At 42.1% G+C, this 7,779-nt stretch overlaps 1 protein-coding gene across 1 annotated transcript in view; it reads right to left on the reverse strand.

The window, feature by feature from the left end:
* gpc1b (glypican 1b) overlaps window positions 1-5,598 on the reverse strand; it is a 108,886-nt gene extending 103,288 nt beyond the window's left edge. The window contains exon 1 of the mRNA XM_078173317.1: window positions 5,499-5,598. The gene's annotated coding sequence lies outside the window, so the exon portion shown is untranslated. The remainder of the gene's footprint in view (window positions 1-5,498) is intronic.
* Between the last annotated feature and the right edge of the window lie 2,181 nt (window positions 5,599-7,779).

Consider the following 7,779-nt stretch of genomic DNA (forward strand, 5'->3'; position numbering starts at 1 on the left):
ACGAGCGAACCCTGGTCCACTTGAAAACTGGGGGTCTGGGTTCACTTGCTAGTGAATCCTGGTGTGGTTTGCTTACAGTGGGAAATGCAAACGGACTATCCAGCGGACCAAAGAGAGGAAGTGACGTAGAGCGCTTTGCATTTTGGTGTTTGGTGTTTTTGTGGTGACCAAGCCAGCTGAAGAGGATGGATTTCTGTTTTCGGTCCTGGCCAATCAATGAGCCGGGTTCTCTTTTTTCCTCATGCTTTTTTTCTTCCTGGTCAGTGGTGGTTTCGGGCAATACACCCCCAAATGAGCAGCTGTTGTAACTGCGTGACACTGTCCAGGCAGTTTGGTCCGCTTTAAGAAGTGCAGTGTGAAAGTGAACTGAACCAAATGAAGGTGTGAAATTTTTCCGCATTCCCCTCCCAATTGAACTGAGTCCCCTGGACTATCCTGAATGCGGACATGTGACATCTTGCAAGTGAAGGCCAGGGGGAACTTCTGATACTTTCAACTTGGTCTCACCCCGAAGTCGTTGAAATCTGGTGCGTGAGCAGTGACTTGCGGCGTCAGACCCAGATGAAAAAATCTGTCCTTTCACCTTGGCATGATACGCTACTAGTCATCGTTATAGTTTAATGGCGCCCTGGGGAAGGGGAAACGCGGTGGGAAAAGGATGAAAGTTAAGATGAACTTTCACCTGAGAGAGTGGTGTTCATGTCCTGTACGATTCTAAAGCCAAACCCTGTTATTTTTTCCTAAACCTAACCATGTGTGTTAGTTGTTGAAGGAAAAAAATGCAATTCCTTGTGTTGTACCAACAAAGTGCGTTTATTTTGAAAGATACTGTATGGAAATGTTAAATTTCCTGTGAAAACTGAAGTGTATTTTGAAAGAAGACAATGCATGTAAGAGGCAGAACTTGACACGGTGTCCCAGAACAACAACAACCAACACACCCAGGGTATCTTTCATGTCATATGTGGACATGGAAAGTTCATGACCAAACGTCAATATGTGACGAGGTCAGAGTGAGAATGTGTTTGATGAATTTTGCCCAATTTTGTATTTATTTTGTGTCTCTTTTACAGTTCCTTTGCATCTCTTGGTCTTCTTGAGCCTCTTCCTTGTCAGTACATGTTAATTTAAGTGACATTTTGTGAGTGCTGACACTGACACTTTGGGTCCCTGGGTCGGCACCAGGTAGGCCCATTCAGTAATCCATCTATGGCTTGCACCAATTGTCTTATATACAATAACCCTACCCAATAAGGCTGTTTACGTAATTGGCTTTATTTGGTAGAAGACATTTCTACTTCCCTTACATCTCTGAAGGAAATGATCTGTTTATAAAGCAGACTACATCTTTTACATACTTGGAATTTTTCAGTGTATTCATTACTTCTAAGAGGATCAGTAAGTCTGGATCCCAAGGAGCAAGGCAGTGCCTTGTCATGGCCACTGGCTTTAATATGTCCATAACTAATGTGTTTTTCCTCTTCTTCTTTTTTCTGTATGGGAGAGAGAGAAGTTCACTCAGTTCAGGTCAGGAGCCCTCTGAGGCAACGGTTGAGTTAAAAAGATTACTCCACCCGCAAAATGATCATTTGTATCATCTCACCTCATGTTACCCTGAGTTTGTGAAGACACAGTGTCCTCACATGCCACCACGGTGAATCCATAAAAGGCAGACAATGGGGTCCACATTTAACAACAGCAAAAGTATATCAAAACATCCGTTTACAAACTCTCATGCACTCCTGCATTAGAATCTAATTCTCATTCATCCAGTTGTTTGCTTACTACTTCCCAAACACAAGAATTTTTGCTAAAACAATATAAAATACATCCGCTTGTGAGTGGCATGCCATGTGTGCTCCACGTGAGCAGAGATCAAGTACCAAGACTCCCTCAGCTGTGCATGAGACTGCTTGCACCGACCTGTTTTAAATTGTAATGTTTTAGCAAAAAATTCATGTGTGGGAAATACTAAGCATACGACTGGATAAATGATACTTGTGTTACACTGCATGAGTTATGTGAGAGTCTGTGAATGGATGTGTCGAAACAGATTTGCAGCCCCTGTTTACTTTAACTCAGTGGTTCCCAACTGGTCCAGCCACGGGGTCCAGATTCTTCCTTAGTCATTAGTTCAAGGTCCACACAGTTTAATACATCCACAGTTATACTTATGTTTGGCCATGTCATCAAGCTAGTTAGCTGTCTCTGTTAAGTAGCTGTCTGTTATTCACTCACTCTACAGCAGGAAACAGCACTTCAAAATAAAAACAACTAGACCATGCCCATTGGTAGCTTTGTCCCCTTCTACCTATGCCAATCCTCAATGCCTATGTGCAGTTTCACATAGATTGACCACGTCAGTGAGTAGAAAAACATGGGACAGATAGAATGACACACTGACAGAATGACACACTGACAGTTTCCATGATTATGTACAGCATACCATACCATGACTTAGTCATACCAAAAATTAGAAAAACAAACAAACATTGGTCCACAGGGGGAGCCACAGTGATCAGTCACATTTTAGCCATTTTTAAGCATTTTTCTGTTGTTATAGCACCACCCAGTTGCCAATTAGAGTTAAATTTCTCCAGTCACCTTGAGGCATCCTGTTCTACATATCTACCAAGTTTAGTAAAAATCGATATGGCGCTTAGGCCTAGATATGAAATTAGCTCTCTAGCGCCCCCATTTTGTTTGATGGGGTCAATAATGGAGGGGTCCCCTCAGATTATGTGTGGTCTACAAAGTTGCGTGGTGATGGGTGAAACCCTTGAAATGTTCTACACCTTTATGTGATGAGCCACACCCTCCGCAATATTCATTGCCTTATAGAAGCTCAGTTTTAGTAAGTTTTCCAACTTTTGCCAAGAGGGAACTTTAGATATTGGCCCCTAGATTATGTTCACCCAGTTTCATGCAGATCGGTCAAACTTCCTAGGAAGAGATCGATTTTAAGTGTTTTTCAAAAAATTCAAAATGGCGGAAAATCTATATAACTGGAAGTTATGGGTTCTTGGGGCAAATTTGTTCCTCATGAGGAGAGGCATCTCTGTGCAAAGTTTCATGTCTCTATGACATACGGGGCATGAGATATGCCCATTCAAAGTTTGCAACTTCAATCGGTTGCTATAGCGCCCCCCTTTGGCCAATTGATGTAATATTGCTTCATTCGCATCCTCCCATGACCCTCTACCACTGTGCCAAATTTCACATGGATTGACCAAGTCAGTGAGGAGAAAAACATGGAACAGACACACACAGACAGAGTTTTCATCATTATATAGTAAGATGTGCTGGAAATTCACTGTACTTAAAGATAAAGTGTGTTTTTTACAAACTTGAAATGTTTGTGAGTCACCTGCAGTCCATTCAGAATGGATTCCGACAAATTATTGTTTGGATTCTCTGTTCAGCATGGAGGTATGTGAGAAAGTTTTCCTCACGAATTCAAGGTAACACACAGCATACGAATGATCATTTTGCAGGTGAAGCATTCCTTTAAAGATCTTACGATGGAATGACCGAGCTGATTGCACTGCTTTCATGACTGCAAGGCTAATGCATCCTCCAATAACCTTGCACATGAAAATGCATAGTCATAAGTGTAGGTAAAAAGTATTCCATGTTTCATTTGACATGAGAAACCCATGAGTGATTCTGCAGTGTAGACCGCATATCATGTACAGTTGTGTTGTAGCACTAAAAAGTCATCCAGTCCTCTCACTTAAAATACTCTCTTTAGTCATCTCAGTGTGTGAAACTGAATCAGACGGTGTTTGATGGTGTCACTCCTGTGGGAGATGCTTTTTAAGGATTGTTTGCGGAAGAAGATGCCACCGCACATTATCACAGTGACACATGGAAAAACTCCAGTGCCGCCTGAAATAACCAGCCGTCACACAACAGACAGACAAACAAACAAAAGTAAGGAGTGAGGACAGAAAAGGCAGCAAGAAGGAGTGAGTCACATGGCAAGGACAGTCATTTCCTGCCTCCCAATCATTCTTTTATGAAGGCAGACATTGTTTATGAATACATTAGGAAAATGTTACTCTATAATTAGTCTGTTCCTCATGACTGGATGAGTCCAAACAAAGAGGACAGCATCTCGCATATCGCTAACTGACAAATGGCTACACTCACGTCCCATTATTACAGCTCTGAAATGAGTCGGCATGAATTAACACCTTCATTCTGCAATGTCAAGTGTTGCACTCATTGGCATCCTGTGCATGTGTGCTCGGGCAAATGTGGCCGGCACAGTTACTCTGCTAGAGTTGAGGATTGTGTAATTGTGCCACACAGCAGACAGAAAGCACTTTCTAATTATGTATAATACTGTTGCTTCACTTTTCTTGTCGCTGTGGGGGAACGCCGGGCAGCGTTAGACACATGTGGCCAGAGGTTAATAAGTCTAGTGGCCTCAAAGTGTGTGTGTATAATGAAATGTCTGTGGCTATTATATATGGGTTTGTGTATGTATGACCTTTATGTGTATGTGTGCACATTTCTGCCGTGTCAGAGGCAGTGTGTGTGTGTGTAATGTGAGTTTATGTGTCTGACTGCGTCCCACATGTGGCTGTAGGTCAGCGGGGCTGTTGGAGAAACTGATTGGGCCTCCACTGTCTGGTGTGGAGATCATGTAATTAACGCTCAGTAAAGCCGCAGAGCAGCCATGTTTTCTTCAGGCTGCCTTCCATTGAAGTTTTATTGGCTCTGACCATGAAAGGCCTTCTAATGAGGAGCAGGATGCTGGGGGGGAAGTTGGGGAGACCGGAGAGAGCGCAAGAGGGGAGGCCGAATGGTAGCACAGAGCGAGGAGAGAACGGGGTGAGAGACCGTACAACTGAGCAACTGTCAGTTTAGCGTACACATGCGGTAATTATGTGGTGAGCGTTTTCAGGGTGTGATGAGGTCTTCTAGTGAAAATGACATCGCTTCCATACAGAAATACTACACGTTTCACCACTCCTTTCAGGCACAAACACTCTAAAGTAGATAGATGGAATAACATGTTTATATAACACAGGCTTTTTGCTCTAAATGCTCTGCAAACTTTACAACTCATGTACACAGCCAAATAGGACAAACTCAGTCAACTCTGGCCCGACTCTATAGGCCAGCAACTTCACAATTCACCCACATACATTTAGTGAAAGCTACTCTGACGTAGCCAGGAATAGCTTCTGTAAAAAAAGACTTGAGCGTTGCCCTTCCTGCTCCAGCTTGGTCACTACGGCGGACTTTCACATGCAGTGACTCGTGTCCCTCTGGGGCTGAGACAGCAATGACAGCCCCCGCTGTTGCTTAACTATTGTAAACCTCACTTCTGTTAACTGTTTGCCACTGTGGGAGCTTAAAGAGCTGTAACCTGGAGCTCCCGTGACTTGAATTTATAAGATCCTGTAAGAGCTTGCTTCTAGGTTTCAAATGACTTCAACAAAGGGAAAGTTCACCCCAAAATAACACGTACATTTTCTTTCTCTTACCTGTGGTGATATGTATCACTCTAGATTGTTTTGGTGTAAGTTGCAGAGTGTTGGAGATGTCGGCCGTAGAGATGTCTGCCGTCTAGATCAGTAAACTTTATGTGCCCGAGGCAGACCAAAGGGCAAGCCAATATCTCAGGGCACACCTGTATTTATTACTTCTATAACATGTGTTATCACTCTTATCATGCCATAAGACAATAAAAATAAGAAAGGAAGCTTTCATGATATTGTTTACTGACAGTTTTGTTTTGGCTTTGTCTCTTTTCTTTCAGTGGTAGGTTATCTTCGTTGGTGCTGTGTTGTTATTTGTGGCATACAATAAAGCGATCCATTGTCCCGCTCACTACTTTCTCCTTTTAAATGTTATCATCCCTCACACTGGCTGCCAATCAGAGGTTTAGCTGTGTCACACACTTATAATTCCAACGCGCAAACAGCGACAAATAGGCTCCCCATGAAGGTTTTTTAAATTAAATTTGATTACATAATTAGCTAGAGTTTGCCTCTTTATTAGGAAATGGGTGCGTACAACATACTGATAAAATTTCATTCATAACTTTCTGTGTAGGCCCAGTTAAATATTGCAATAACAGTGTGCTAAAACACTGTTCTAGATGGCACTCGGCTTGTAGTGCTCAAAGGGACAAGAAATACTTTTGAAAAACTCAACACATCTGCCACCGTGCAAAAGAATGCACGCATTTACTCATGGATGCGAGGCTCATGCTAGCTCTGGTGCTAGGTGAGCTAGCATGCACACACTCTGCTGCGTGGTGATAGGGTTGACAGGTGTAGTCCAGTAGAAAGAAAATAGTTCCTACATGAAACTGCTCACAACAAGGTCGACTTGAGTAATTGGGTCATGATTTCTGGAAAGAAACAGATTTTTTGGCGCTTTGAGCACCACAAGCAGAGTGCCATTTTGTTCCATTATACTGGACAGAAGGCAGACATCTCTACGGCCAATATCTCCAACACCCTGCAACTCACTCCAAAACAATCTAGACTGATAAATTGTACTACAGGTAAGAGTTAAAATATGTATCTTTAATTTTGGTGTGAACTGTCCCTTTAAGAAATCATTGTACCTCTGCATACTCTTTTAAGACATGGATGAAGAGAAAGTTAGTTCATGGAAAAAAAAAAAAACTTCAAAACCTTCAAACTGAGTATTGACAGTGTGAGTTATCTAACCAATGCTGCATAAGAACAACTGATCATTGATTTTTGTGTTTCTGTGCTTTGAAGGCATCATGTAAACTGTAATTTTAATCATCATCACAAGTCTACAATATTGTACAGGTGAAAATATTCAGAACAGAAACTCAGCAGGATTGCCACACCCAAATGTAGCACCGGCTGATTAACTGCTGATTGCACCGATTCACTGCTGTCAAACTAAAGGCTCCTTTTCTGTGTAATCAGAATAATTTTGAAACCTGCTGCTCTATTAAACATCGTTAAAGCCAATTTCCCCTAAGGCAAAGGAATGCCTTTATTGTGATGCAGCGGCAGGAAATATTGAAGGCTGGAAACTTGTTGTTGAATAAAAACTAATTGTCTAGATTTGGACTATGTTGGTGTACTTTTGTTCCAAAATCAGTTTTAAAGATTGCTTGGGAGAGATGGCAAAAACAGATGCTAACACTATAGGTAAAACAAACGCTTCTATGATGCCATTCCTGTTGTATACAGCTAAACTGTTGCCATTGCACATTTCTGCAAATCAAAGATATGTTACATTTGCACGTTATTATGTAGTGAATACGTTGAAACCCTATGTTACACTAACGCTGTGATCGTAAGTGCTATATCGTAGGCAACTGGACTTGCTTGCATTTCTTGAAGACGTTTGCGCCTCTCATCCAAGACAAATTAAAATAAGTAAAAATACCCAGTTTTGGGGGCTCATTCCTCACTAAAACACAGCAGTGTCTTGGTAAAAAAATATTTTTGTGCCACTATCCCAGAAGGAAATGCAGCCATGTCTAATGGTGCGTTCGTTTTGTACTCGGAGGTCGGAAGTCAGAAGTGGGAATGACGTCACCTCCGAGTTGACAACAGTTTTTGCATTCTAGTTCACAACGGTAGACAAGTGGGAAAAAAACACGGACACCTGCAAGAATGTTACCGTTCTACCGTTGGGCTAGCCGTAGCCACTGTTAGCAATATCAGTTGATAATAGGCTGACCAAACGTCCTCTTTTGCCCAGACATCTCCACTTTTCACGTCCTGTCCGGGGCGTCCGGGGGGTGTTTATAAATTGATGAAAATGTCC

This window comes from Epinephelus lanceolatus, chromosome 12, assembly GCF_041903045.1.
Source record: "Epinephelus lanceolatus isolate andai-2023 chromosome 12, ASM4190304v1, whole genome shotgun sequence".
Classification (NCBI taxonomy): Eukaryota; Metazoa; Chordata; class Actinopteri; order Perciformes; family Serranidae; genus Epinephelus; species Epinephelus lanceolatus.